We start from the raw sequence: 13,710 nt of genomic DNA on the forward strand, positions 1-13,710 counted from the left end.
TGCGTGTGTTTGTGTGCACCGGTGAAAGGAATGATTTTTCTGCTATAAACAGCATAAACTCTGAGAGCCTGACCCTGCTGGTAAGCCCCAGTTAGCTGGTGTCCCGGTGACCTTTTCTTTTTAGAGTCAAGACCTTTATGATGAGCTGTGCTTGATTGAGGTCTGATACATTTTAATGACTGCTTAATCCTCTGAGGTCTGAGCTGTTTTCTGGGCCCTGGAGGTGTTCTGACATGCTCTCACATTTCTGGTTATTTCTGTTACTTGTGACATTTTCATGGCTAAAGTCTAATTACACTGTATTCAGCACAAACTCTGCTACAATAATATATCAACAGCATGTATGTAAAAGTTTGTAGTTTTGAGATAATGACATTTATGCGTGGTTTGTGAAAATACAAAAAAAAATTCTCACTGAAATAAGGCCATGAAACCCCTACTGATTATTTCTTCACAAGACTATTGAAAATTGTATGACGTAGCCTAGAATATTTGCTCTAAAACTATGTGAAAATCACCCTGACTGCTCATTCAGAGAAGACAATATATTGATTTAAAATTTTTACGACGTGTTTTGTGTGAGAAAGCTCTATGCGGGAGCTCATTAATATGTATGGGTTTTCTCACCTGAGAAAGACAAAGACACTCCCTAACGGCCCTATTAGGAGCTATCAGGCCCCTATCATTCTGAGCAACCTTGCACAATACTGTAAATGAGGAGATTTAAAAAAGAATGGCTTTTAGATTGTTTGATTTATTTACACAACATAATCCAAATAGACACAACAAATGGAAAAAAAGCACTTATTGAAAGACAGAGATCTTTGTGCCATTCCTAAAAACATTGTACATACCTTTCATTTCCAATGTGTTTGATTTTCACTTTACCATGTTCATGTTCCAGAGACTCATGTGAATGTTGAAGTCGGCCGGACTCAGTGGCATCTGGGCCCTGAAAAAAAAGTGAACATACTGATATCAAGAGAAAGGCCTGCACGATTTTGCAAATAAATATTAGATTTTTCTTGTTAAAATTGCTTTTTAAAATTCACAAAATACACACACACACACACACACAAATGTTTCCAACAATATATAATATAATGAACACCAGGTTTGTTGTGCCTTGTAGGCATAAGCTATGCGCAGTGCTGGGTAAAATAATAATAACAATAGATAGCAGTATAAATCTTCCAAAATATTTCAGTAACAACCAAGCTAGAGAAAAATATATTGATTATCATGTTACTTCAATTGTTGCCATTCGTTATGATATGAAATGAGATAATAGTAAAAACATGAAGCCATTTGGTGTGTTTTGCTTTTTATAATTTTCAAATGATACATTCAAACGCGATCGCGCTGCAAAATCTGATACATTCAAACGCGATCGCGCTCAAATATAAAACATTATGGTTATCATACATATCTACGTTTGACCAGATATCCACAAACACAGTAGGCTTAACAGTAAACACGGGTCTAAATATTATAATACTACTTTTACCATGCTGTGTTTTATTATAGAATATAAAAACATCCTCGTGTTGAACACATATACAAGCACTGAAAGGTTGCCTATCATTCTAGTTCACATTTCACATTTCATGTTTCTGTCTATATATACATGTACATATATGAAATTAGGCTTAGTTCATGTTTTTACTCCAAACTCATTTCATAACATACATTTTAATCTGGCACGACCAGTTTAACATGGCTTACCTTAAAAATCTTCTCATCTTCAAATCGCGTTTGAAGTAAATCCGAGGCAAATTCAAGGTAAACAGCACAGCACAGCACAGCTTACAGTCGTCCAAACGCGATGAAAAGGAGTAAGTTACGAAGTCTCTGCTTCTTTGTTTTGAGGTGATGAGGGCGTTTACAGGTCTGCGTTTCTCCGCATGGATCATTTGCATGTCAATCGCTCGTGCGCGCGTAGGCGTGTTCAAATTAAATTTAATGAGGACGCGTTTGAGAAACTGTACATGCCGCTGCTTTCGTATGGATTACTTAAAAATAGAATATTTGTTTTTTATATAATTTACATACTTTAAAAATAGAGATTCCAAGCGTTGTATAGACATGCGTTTCAAGTCTGTGTGACAAACATTCGCTGAGTTACAGGTCATTTTCTGTCGCGTTTCAGAATGAGTTTCACATTGAGAGAGACGGCAGAACGTGCATCATGTTTATTTTCTTTGTTTTACGAAAAACACAACATTTTGTTTTTATTATGAGTGTACACAAATAAAAGAAGACATTTAACAGTTTTGAATGATGTACAATACAAGTATATAAAATCAAAATCAACAGAGTATTTTGCACTGATATATAAAAAAAACGAGCAGATCACGCCGGCGTGATTGCCGACCTCAGGGGGTTAAAGTGATTGTGTCACTAAATAAAATCAACCATTTTGTATTTCATGTCTCTGAGCGATTATTGATGAAACGAACTTGCGTGTCCTTTTAAAAAGACACTAAATTCTCTGGGTGTAACTCCCTGAGTGGCATAGTTGGCAAATTATCCTTCAAATACACCTCCGGGTTGCCACATTCTGGCGTAGTCGGCAGGGTATCATCTTAATATTTTGGCAGAGACATGGGTACATTTTGAGGTTTGATTTTGGTTAATTTGTTTTTTTTTTCTTGGTTTTTTTTTTTTGTTGTCTGTGACTTTTTGTGTTTGAACAGGGCAGCAGTGTTTCCGTGGGTGGGTTATCCTCCTTTGTAATATTCCTGTGAGATAGCACTCGTCTTTGGTAAGTTCGTTTTATCTTTTTGATAAGATGGAGGCTGACTTGCAGGAATTGAGAGAACTGGTGGCTCAATTGAAAGCTGAGGTAAAATATTGAGTCCGCACACCAGAAAATGCTCCTTGCAATTTTAATGGTTGCTCACCACATGTGACGTTTCGCCATTGTCTCAGTTCAGTCGCATTCGCCGGATCTGTAGTTCTGATAATGATTTCCAAGCCCAGGCAGCTGACTTAGAAAAACGTTTTCAACAGAGACAATACAAACATGAATGGATTACCCAAGCACGTAATCGCTTTGAAAATATATCGCAAACTGATTGTCTCAATAACATCAGATCCAGACCTTCTGAGTCCAGAGTCAACTGTATTGTCCAATACTCACCTCTTGGCAGAGATTTTGAATCCATCATTAAAAAACATTGGCACATCATTGACTCTGATCCAGCACTTAAATGTTTCACCACATCACCCCGCATTGTGTATAAGAGAGCACCTAATCTCAAAAACATGTTGGTGAGAGCTCATCTTCCACCATTGACTCCACCACATTTTTTGCAGTCTATTCCCTTTGGGAATTATAGATGTGGCAACTGCCCTCAATGCAACTTTACTCATAAAACTTCCACCTTTAATCACCCACGTACTGGAAAACTCTATGACATCAAAGGTGTGATCACCTGTAACACAAAGAATGTTATCTATTTGCTCAAATGCTCGTGCGGCTTGGCCTATGTTGGAAAAACGACCAGGCCACTGAAAACAAGAATCTCAGAACACAGATCAAATATTCGTAACCATGACATCAAAAGTCCAGTAGCGGTGCATTTTTCACAAGCCTCTCATAACGTTTCCTCTCTTAGATATTGCGGCATTGAACTTGTGAAACAGCCCTCCCGTGGAGGAGATGTAAATTGTCTGTTACTCAAAAGAGAAGCATTCTGGATCTATACCCTGGACACTTTAGCTCCAAAAGGGTTGAATGAAGATTTTGACCTGAGGCCATTTTTGTAAATAATTTCTGTAAATAACTCCTGTCAAGATTGTAAATATTGTGATATCGTTTTGCTGACTTGATAGATGATATATGTAACACACCTTTGTGGTATTCCTTATGTATCCATATTCTTGCTCATCTATCACTACTGCTTACAGTGGTAGAGACATTTTTTAAATAACTTTCCTAGGCTATGTTTTAAGCACTGCAGACCTTCTCGCCACTTAATATATTTCTAATGTATGTTTAATATATTTCTAATATGTTTCTAATATATTTTTGGTATGTTTCTAATATATTTCTAATATGTTTAATATATTTTTGTATTACAAATGTTGGTATATAATTTTTTCTTTATTTTTTATTTGTTTCTTTGAAGTAATTGCATTTTCACTTGATTGGTCATGTGATTAATCATGGATGTATGTGATCATGTGATCCTGCATGGCTGTATATATGGAGGTGTGTCTCCCCACTTGTTTCATGTCTGATGAAGGGCTTGGGCCCAAACGTCACATGTGCTGAGCAACCATTAAAATTGCAAGGAGCATTTTCTGGTGTGCGGACTCAATATTTTACCTCTGCAACTATTTGTCTGCCCAGCACCCAGTTTTATTGTTTTGGATGTGCGTGCTGTACCTTTGAACTTTATTGCACGTCAATTGAAAGCTGATAACATGAGGTTGCAGCAGGCTCAGGTGGCAGTTGAGCCGCCTGATCCTGATGCCGCTGCTGCTAGCACTGCTGCAGTACCACCAGTAATCCCTCAGTTACCTGTTGCCAGCACCTCTGCACCCGAAAGGTTTGTTTTTGTACCCCGAGACCGTAGATGTCCGAAGTTTAACGGTAAAACCGGTATGGGTATTGATGAGTGGGTAGAGGAGGCAAAGGCCTGTATGAGGAAATGCCATTTGTCTAATGTAGATCAAGCATTATTTCTATTTGACCATCTAGAGGGAGAGGTTCGTGAGGAAGTTCGTTATCGTCCTATGTCACCGTTAACGGGCGCCAATACGACTGGAAATGGGCAGTCTCGTAATCTACAGTTTTTGGGAAACTAGCCCCCGCCGGGCTGTCGAGTCACAACCCGGTTGGGAAAGTAATTGGCTCAAGTAATTTAGTTTTTCCCCGTTCATTGTCTCGTCTAGTGTCATCTTGTCCACATCTTGTTGTTTGTATGGGAGGAGTGTCAGTACCGTGTTTAGTGGATACCGGTTCCATGGTGCCCACAATTACAGAAAGTTGCTTGTTGCAGCATTTCGAATCTTGGTGTCAGGATCGTCTTAGATCTTGTCAATGGTTACAGCTTAGAGCCGCTGATGTGCTTACGATCCCGTATGTTGGTTACTTGGAGCTTGACGTTAAGTGTTGTGACCGGGTAGTTTCAGGATGTGGTATGTTGGTTGTCCGAGACCTTCCCGGCGGTATGTGTAAAGATGTTCCTGGGGTGCTGGGGATGAACATACTAGGCCGTTGTTATCAGGATTTTTTTGGACAGCATGGCATTACCCTTTTTGAATTGCCTATTGTTGCGCAGTCTCCGAGTGTTGTGCAAGCATTACAACACTGTTAACAAGTGAGTAATAAGAGTCGTTCGGACCTTGCAGGAAATGTACGGGTACGGGGACGTTGGGCGTGTCGAATCCATGGGGGCACCATGAAGTTATTGCCACCTGTTTTTCTCAGTATTCTGGCTCTACAGTTTTGTTTGAGCCCCCTGAGTCAGGTTTGCCGGCTGGGCTCTTAGCATCCCCTACACTAGTCAGAGTGACCCATGGTACAGTTTGGGTTCCTATTGTAAATGGGGGCACTGTGGATGTGGTATTGTATCCAACAACTGTGATTGGTTGGTTGAGGGAGGCTTATGTCATCAGTTTACCTACAGGAGTTGTGGAAGTTGACCCAGTCGTTGCTACAGTTCAGTCTCTTTCTATGGAGACGGTCTCTTCGCTGGCTCAGCAGATTGAGTCTGTTGTTTGGACAGAAGAGCAAGTGCAGGTAAGGGCACTGCTTCAGAAATATCAAGTGATGTTTTTAGCTTACGAGGGAGATTTAGGCTGTTCCCGTCTTATTTCTCATGATATCCCCGTACTGGATGATACCCCTGTCAAGTAGCGGTATCCTTGGATTTACCTTCGGGTTCAATGGGTGACGAGCCGGTTGTCACACGCCGGACTGAACGCACCACAGCGAGTAGCACTTTAACCTGCATTGTCTCCCACGCACTGTGAGAGGGACAGAAGGAGAGGTTGAGGTCCCTGTTGGGTCAGTGTCTGGGGCCATCTCAGCTTTATTTAGGCCTTGGGATGAACCACCTTATTGTTCTGAGAATTCCTTTCCTGTCTTTTGTTCGTCTGGACGACGACATAGAAAAGGGGGGTAGATTGTGGTGGAAAAGCCCTTTACTTCCCTTATAATTATAGGTGGATCGTAAGCCAATTAGCTGTCCCCATGGGGATATAAAGTGCGACAGACTTGTGCTTGAGGTCAACGTCATTTGTTGACGTCATTGACGCGCCGCAATGACGTTACTGTGGCTGCTCCCGGCATTAGGTGTGGACATTAGAGAGGTAGGAACGCTTGGTGACTTTATGAGATGGTTTCTAAAATCAGTAACTAATTGTCCCTGGTTGCATGTGTTTTCTCGCACCTTAGTAAGCTCTTGATTGCGTGATTGCCATTTCCTCTCGTAAAGTGCGAGTCAGCTGTTCCGTCCCTCGTGTGGATCTCGCACTACTGCTGTGACTGCCGTTATTGGGTGTGTGCGCTCCTTGAGTATGCGCGCATCATTCGTCATCGGTATGTCCAACAGGCGTTTACTAGGTTCGGTGAGACTCTATCATTGTAATATTGAATGGTGACATTCTATTTTATTTCAGGTGCTCTCTCTCTGAAACGTTGGAAAGCGTAAGCTGATTGCTTGATCGCCATTTCCTCTCGTATGGTTCAAACGAACGGATTCGTTTCTCCTGCAGATCCCGCACACTGCTGTGACTGCTAGTCGGGCGCGTTTCACGTCTTGCCCACGGTTTTAAAATACTGCTGCACGGCTTAAAATATTGCTGTTTTGATTTTGTCCTGTTTTGTTTGTTTTGTATTGACTTTACATTTTCTATTTTTGTAAAGAGCTTTATCTTTCTTTTGGTTTTGTTTTGCAGTGCCTCCATTTTTGTGTGGTTAATTTGATTTATCTTATTATATGTAATCTCATTATTTTTCTAGTTTGTATTTTGGTTTTGCTGTTTAGTTAATGATCATAACCCGACTGAGATCGGTTGGTTTATTTTTCAGCAAACTGTTTGAACCAAGTGTTGTATTTTTCTGCAAACTGTTGAGATTAATTTGGTTTATTTTCTGTAAACTACAATTCATTGCCTTCTTGTGGATTTCTTTAATTCCTTTTGTTTAGTTCTGTTGTTTAATTTAACTTGACCTAGGGCAATTTAGCACCTAACTATTCCATGTGTATTTTAATGACTCTTATTAAGATCTTTCTGCTCTGTGTCGAAGGATCTGGGTGCCAAAGGCAGGGAGGCCAGCTTTATTCCCTTCTACGTGGTGGTGGTGTGTTGTTCACAGTGTGCCGTGTCCATCCGTGGAGTATGGTGTGAGTGCGTGTGTTTGTGTGCACCGGTGAAAGGAATGATTTTTCTGCTATAAGCAGCATAAACTCTGAGAGCCTGACCCTGCTGGTAAGCCCCAGTTAACTGGTGTCCCGGTGACCTTTTCTTTTTAGAGTCAAGACCTTTATGATGAGCTGTGCTTGATTGAGGTCTGATACATTTTAATGACTGCTTAAAGTGATTGTGTCACTAAATAAAATCAACCATTTTGTATTTCATGTCTCTGAGCGATTATAGATGAAACGAACTTGCGTGTCCTTTTAAAAGACACTAAATTCTCTGGGTGTAACTCCCTGAGTGGCGTAGTTGGCAAATTATCCTTCAAATACACCTATCGGGTTGCCACACTGGCTTTGCCCTTTGTAAAAGACAAACAATGGCTTTGTTCTGGTGTTGCTCTAGACGCATGTTAATTATTCTCATGTTATTTATCTCTGGTAATGTTCATCCAAATCCTGGGCCAGCTAACTCAGTTACTGCTCAGCTGTCATTTGGTGAATTTTGTGACCATAAATCATTGGGTTTTTTACATGTAAATATCTGCAGTCTGTTCAATTCTAAGCATTTTCACACTTTAAAAACATTGGTGCACACATCTAATCCTGATGTTCTTGCTATCTCTGAATCCTGTCTTAAAAAAGAGAACACTGATCTTGACATCTTCATACCAGGCTATAATGTGTTTCATCAGAACTGAGCTACCAGGGGTGGTGGTGTACTGTAGCTATGCATGTTAAAGATCATCTGCAATGTACTGTTGGTCTGTCTAAGTCAGTTCCTAAACTACTTGAACTAGGCCTACTAGTACTAAAGCTTAGGCTTTCAACTACTTTCTCTCTCTCTGTTGTTGTTTGCTAAAGAGCACCTTCAGCTCCAGCCTCTGCACTCACAGATTTTAGTTAACTCCTAGCTCCATACATATCCTCTGAGTTTGTCCTTATGGGTGATCTAAACATATGACCAATCCCCCAGATACAGTTTTGAAACGGTTTGATGCTCTAATCCTTACTCAAATTATATCTGAGCCCACCAGACCTAATCCTAAATCTTCCTCATCATCCACTCTGATTGACCTCCTTTTGACTAACACCCCATCTAATTATTAAGCCGGAGTTTTCAGTCTTATAAGTGATCACTGCGCTATTGAATGTATACGCTCTGGCCTCTCATTCAAAAGGCCCCCAGTAATTGTAACCAAGCGCTCTCTGAAAAACCTTGGCATGCAAGCTTTTCTCCAAGATGTTGTGGCTATGTCCTGGGACAGAATTAATTCCTTACCCTCCTTGGAAGAGGCATGGTCTTTTTTCAAAAACACTTTCAGTCTGATTATGATTAAGCATGCCCCTCTGAAAAAATTTTGAATCAAAAATCGATATAGTCCCTGGTTTTCCAATTACCTGGCTGAGATTATTCATCGTAAAAATGCGCTCTGGAGAAAGGCCCGCTCCACCCAATCTCCAGTTGACTGGCTGGCCTTCCGTCAATGCAGAAATAAAGCAACACAGGCTATCAGAAATGCCAAAATCTCTCATTTTAAAGAGAAACTCACCACATGTGGCACTGATGCTAGGGCATTCTGGAAAACAGTCAAGGTAATGGAAAATAAAGTTATTTCCCCTCATTTACCAATTTCTATGTTATTTAATGACATTATTATTACTGAAAAGTCTCTGATAGCCTCACTTCTAAACCATCACTTTATTAATGCAACCCATACAGTTTCAATGTCAAACCCTAATCCAGTCTCAATGGACACTTCAGTTACAAACTCAGCAGATCTCCAACTTTCTCCATCAAGCAACAGTGGATTCTCCTTAACGCCTCTTTCCACCTCTGAACTCACCAAGCTGAATACAAACAAATCTGCTGGCCTTGATGGTCTTGATCCCATGTTCTTAAAAGCAGCAGCCCGCATTATTGCCGCTCCTGTCACAAGACTATTTAACATGTCCCTACAGCTCTCTGAGTTCCCTATTGATTGGAAATCAGCCATCATTTTTCCCCTCTTCAAAGGGGGTTCTGAATCTGACCCAAATTGTTATCGCCCAATTTCCATCCTACCATCCCTTGCCAAAGTTCTGGAGAAGCTCATCCAAAAACAGTTAAATGATTTCTTGGATAAAAATCATACATTATTTGACATGCCATCTGGTTTTCGGATGGGACATGGGTGCATAACAGCCACCACAAAGGTCCTTGATGATGTAATTACAGCATTAGACAGTAAGCAAGGCAAAAAAGGCAAATCGAACTACTTCATCAGTGCTATGACTGATTCTGCTGGTGATCCTGTTAAATTCTGGAAAACCGTTAACTCACTGAAACGGGGAAATTCTGTTGTTTCTCTGCCGAAGCAAATTACCTCAGACGCCGGTATTTTAAGTGGGAAAAATTATATGTGATGCTTTTAACAAACATTTTATTTCTGCAGGGTTTTTATTTAAACAAAAATGTGGCCAATATGACCTGGGCCAGGTAAATTACTTTTCACCCTGTTCACTAAACTTAGCTCCCCATGAAAAACAGGAAAATAATAACCAGTTTTTTTAGTTTTTTAGGTGCTGATAACTTAGATCCTTACTTACTAAAGTCTGCAGCACACATCATTGCTGGTTCTGTGACTCATATCTTCAATTTATCATTAATTACAGGAATTATCCCAAAGGTGTGGAAAGCAGCTTTTGTTTTGCCTTTACATAAGGGAGGCGACAGTAGCAATCTGGATAACTACCGACCTATATCTAGGCTCCCTGTCTTGCAAAAATCCTTGAGTCTTTAATTAACAAACAGTTACAATCATTTCTCTCTGAAAATAATTTGCTTAGTATCAATCAGTCCGGTTTTAGACCTAAACACAGCACCACCACAGCCACAATGCTTGTTGTGAATGATATTGCTAATGCATTAGATGAGGGAAAGCACTGTGCTGCATTGTTTATAGATCTGTCAAAAGTTTTTGACACTGTAGACCATGATATACTTTTGAGTAATCTCTCATTTATCGGGCTGGGTCCTGATGCCTGCAGATGGTTCTCTAACTACCTGATAGATAGAACTCAAGCCGTCATGGTTGATGGGGTTAAGTCAGAGCCATTAGCATTACTAAAAGGGGTGCCTCAAGGTTCAATAATTGGTCCATTGTTGTTTTCATTGTATATAAACAGTATTGGTGATGGTATCAAAAAATGTCAAATCCATTTTTATGCAGATGATACTGTGTTGTACGCTACTGCCCCATCAGCAGAGCAAGCTTTAACGAAGTTGGCGTCTGATTTTAAGATTTTACAGAGATCTCTTTTAAAACTTAAATTGGTTTTAAATGCTAAGAAAACAAATTTTATGTTTTTTTCTAAGTCAAAACTTTCCTTAAGAAATACTTTTGTACTTACTAGCCTGGATGGTACTCCAATTGAACAGGTCTCCGAATATAAATATCTAGGTGTATGGTTAGATGATAGGCTTTCTTTTAAAAAGCATATTACTGAACTTAGTAAAAAGCTAAAAATCAAAATGGGGTTCCTTTATAGAAACAGGGCTTGTTTGTCTCATAGAAGCCAAATTATTCAGGCCACTTTTATGTCTGTCCTAGATTATGGTGACATCATTTATATGCACGCTTCAACTGCCACATTAAAACCTCTGGATGCTATATATAATTGTGCAATTAGGTTTATCACTGGTGATAACAATAAAACTCATCACTGTATTTTATACCAACATGTGGGATGGACTTCTCTTGCTGTGAGACGTGAGAAACATGCTCTCCTTTTTATTTACAAAGCTCTTCTTTTAAAATTATCTCCTTACATATCTTCTTTGCTTTTTATTTGACATACAAATATTTTAACAAGATCCCTGTCACGTACTGCTCAGAGACACGAAGTAGGAGATCCAAATGCAGCTTTATTTTGTGGGGCAATCCAGAGGCGTAATCCAACATACAGGCTAGGGTCATACACAGGAAAGCAGTCCAAAACAAAGAAACAAACAAACAAACAAACAAAACAGGCAGGGACCAGAGGCAAGAGAGTAATCCAGGGACCAGAGGCAAGAGAGTAATCCAGGAAACAGGGCAAGATATCCAAAAACAAGAAAAAAGACAACCAGGGAAACGCTCAGAATAGCAGTGTAACACTTAACCAGACTTCGCGGTGAGTGAATGAATGAACAAGGTATATATAGACAGACTAACAGGATGATGAGACAGGTGAATGCAATCAGTGAATGAGGTACAGGTGAATGTGATCAGTGATAAGTGATGATGAGTCCGGGCAGTGAGTTATGGGAAATGTAGTTAGTGAGTGAATCTGATGTGGACTGCCCTCTGGTGGCTCACAAGGGCAGCTCCAGCTGGTGATCGTTACATAGCCCCTCTCCAAAGAGCGGCTTCCAGACGCTCCAAAACTGTCCAGGTGGGAGGTGGCCCGGAGGCGGATCCGGGGGCGGGATGGAGGGCCAGGTCCGTGGAGCGGAAGAGGACCTTGAGACTGTGGTAATACGGGAGGCCAGGACGGAGCAGGCAGTCCATCGGGCGGCCAGGGCGGAGACGACCCTCCATCGGGCGGCCAGGGCGGAGACGACCGTCCATCGGGCGGCCAGGGCGGAGACGACCCCTCGGGCGGCCAGGGCGGAGACGACCCCTCGGGCGGCCAGGGCGGAGACGATCCCTCGGGCGGCCAGGGCACAGGAACAGACACCGGCTCAGGGACTGGAACAGACACTGGCTCAGGAACAGGAACAGACACAGGCACCGGCTCAGGAACAGGAACAGACACAGGCACCGGCTCAGGAACAGACACAGGCACCGGCTCAGGCTCAGGAACAGACACAGGCTCCGGCTCAGGAACAGACACTGGCTCCGGCTCAGGAACAGACACTGGCTCCGGCTCAGGAACAGACACTGGCTCCGGCTCAGGAACAGACACTGGCTCCGGCTCAGGAACAGACACTGGCTCCGGCTCAGGAACAGACACTGGCTCCGGCTCAGGAACAGACACTGGCTCCGGCTCAGGAACAGACACTGGCTCCGGCTCAGGAACAGACACTGGCTCCGGCTCAGGAACAGACACTGGCTCCGGCTCAGGAACAGACGTGTCAGCGGCCATCTTGTCCATAGAAACTGGCTCGGTGGAGACCATCTCGTCCTGAGACACTGGTTCGGTGGCGGAGGTCATCGTGTCCGGAGACACAGGCGTGGAGTCGGCCATCGTGTCCGGAGACACAGGCGTGGAGTCGGCCATCTTGTCCGAAGACACAGGCGTGGAGTCGGCCATCTTGTCCGAAGACACAGGCGTGGAGTCGGCCATCTTGTCCGAAGACACAGGTGTGGAGTCGGCCATCTTGTCTGTAGACACAGGCGCAGAAAGAGGAAGAGGAACAGATTCAAGCTCAGTATCCGGATCAGTTTCAGGCTCAGGAACAGATTCAGTCTCGGTGGGACGAGACACTTGACGGGCGGACGTGACGTGAAGCTCAGTCTCTGGATCGGCAGAAGTGACGTGAAGCTCAGTCTCTGGATCGGCAGAAGTGACGTGAAGCTCAGTCTCTGGATCGGCAGAAGTGACGTGAAGCTCAGTCTCTGGATCGGCAGAAGTGACGTGAAGCTCAGTCTCTGGATCGGCAGAAGTGACGTGAACAGTCTCTGGATCGGCAGAAGTGACGTGAAGCTCACTCTCTGGATCGGCAGAAGTGACGTGAACAGTCTCTGGATCAGCAGAAGCGACGTGAACAGTCTCTGGATCAGCAGAAGCGACGTGAACAGTCTCTGCATCAGCAGAAGCGACATGAACAGTCTCTGGATCAGCAGAAGCAACGTGAACAGTCTCTGGATCAGCAGAAGCGCACTCTGAGCTTGACGGGACCAGCGGCGGCGAGGGCTTTGAGCTGGGTAGGACCAGCGGCGAAGAGGACTCTGAGCTGGTTAGGACCAGCGATGAAGAAGGCTTTGAGCTGGACAGAACCAGCGGCGAAGAGGGCTCTGAGCTGGGCGGGACCAGCGGCGAAGAGGGCTCTGAGCTGGACGGGACCAGCAGTGAAGGCTCTGTGCTGGACGGGACCAGCGGTGAAGACTCTAGCTTGGCGGGCATGTCGCTTGCTGTCTTGGCTTCGGCAGATCTGGCGTGAAGTGCAGGCTCGGCTGGACTGGCGTGAAGTGCAGGCTCGGCTGGACGGGGGTGCCACGGAAGGAAGCTCTCCAGACATCTGGAGAGTGCCTCTCTCCAATCCAGACCAGAGAGATCGGGGAGTTCCCTCGGGTCGACCTCCTTAGCCCCCAGCCGGTAACATAACTTAATAGCCTCGTCACCCAGAGAGCAAGAGGCAGCGAGAGGAAAA

Source organism: Squalius cephalus (assembly GCF_949319135.1).
Source record: "Squalius cephalus genome assembly, chromosome: 14".
Classification (NCBI taxonomy): domain Eukaryota; kingdom Metazoa; phylum Chordata; class Actinopteri; order Cypriniformes; family Leuciscidae; genus Squalius; species Squalius cephalus.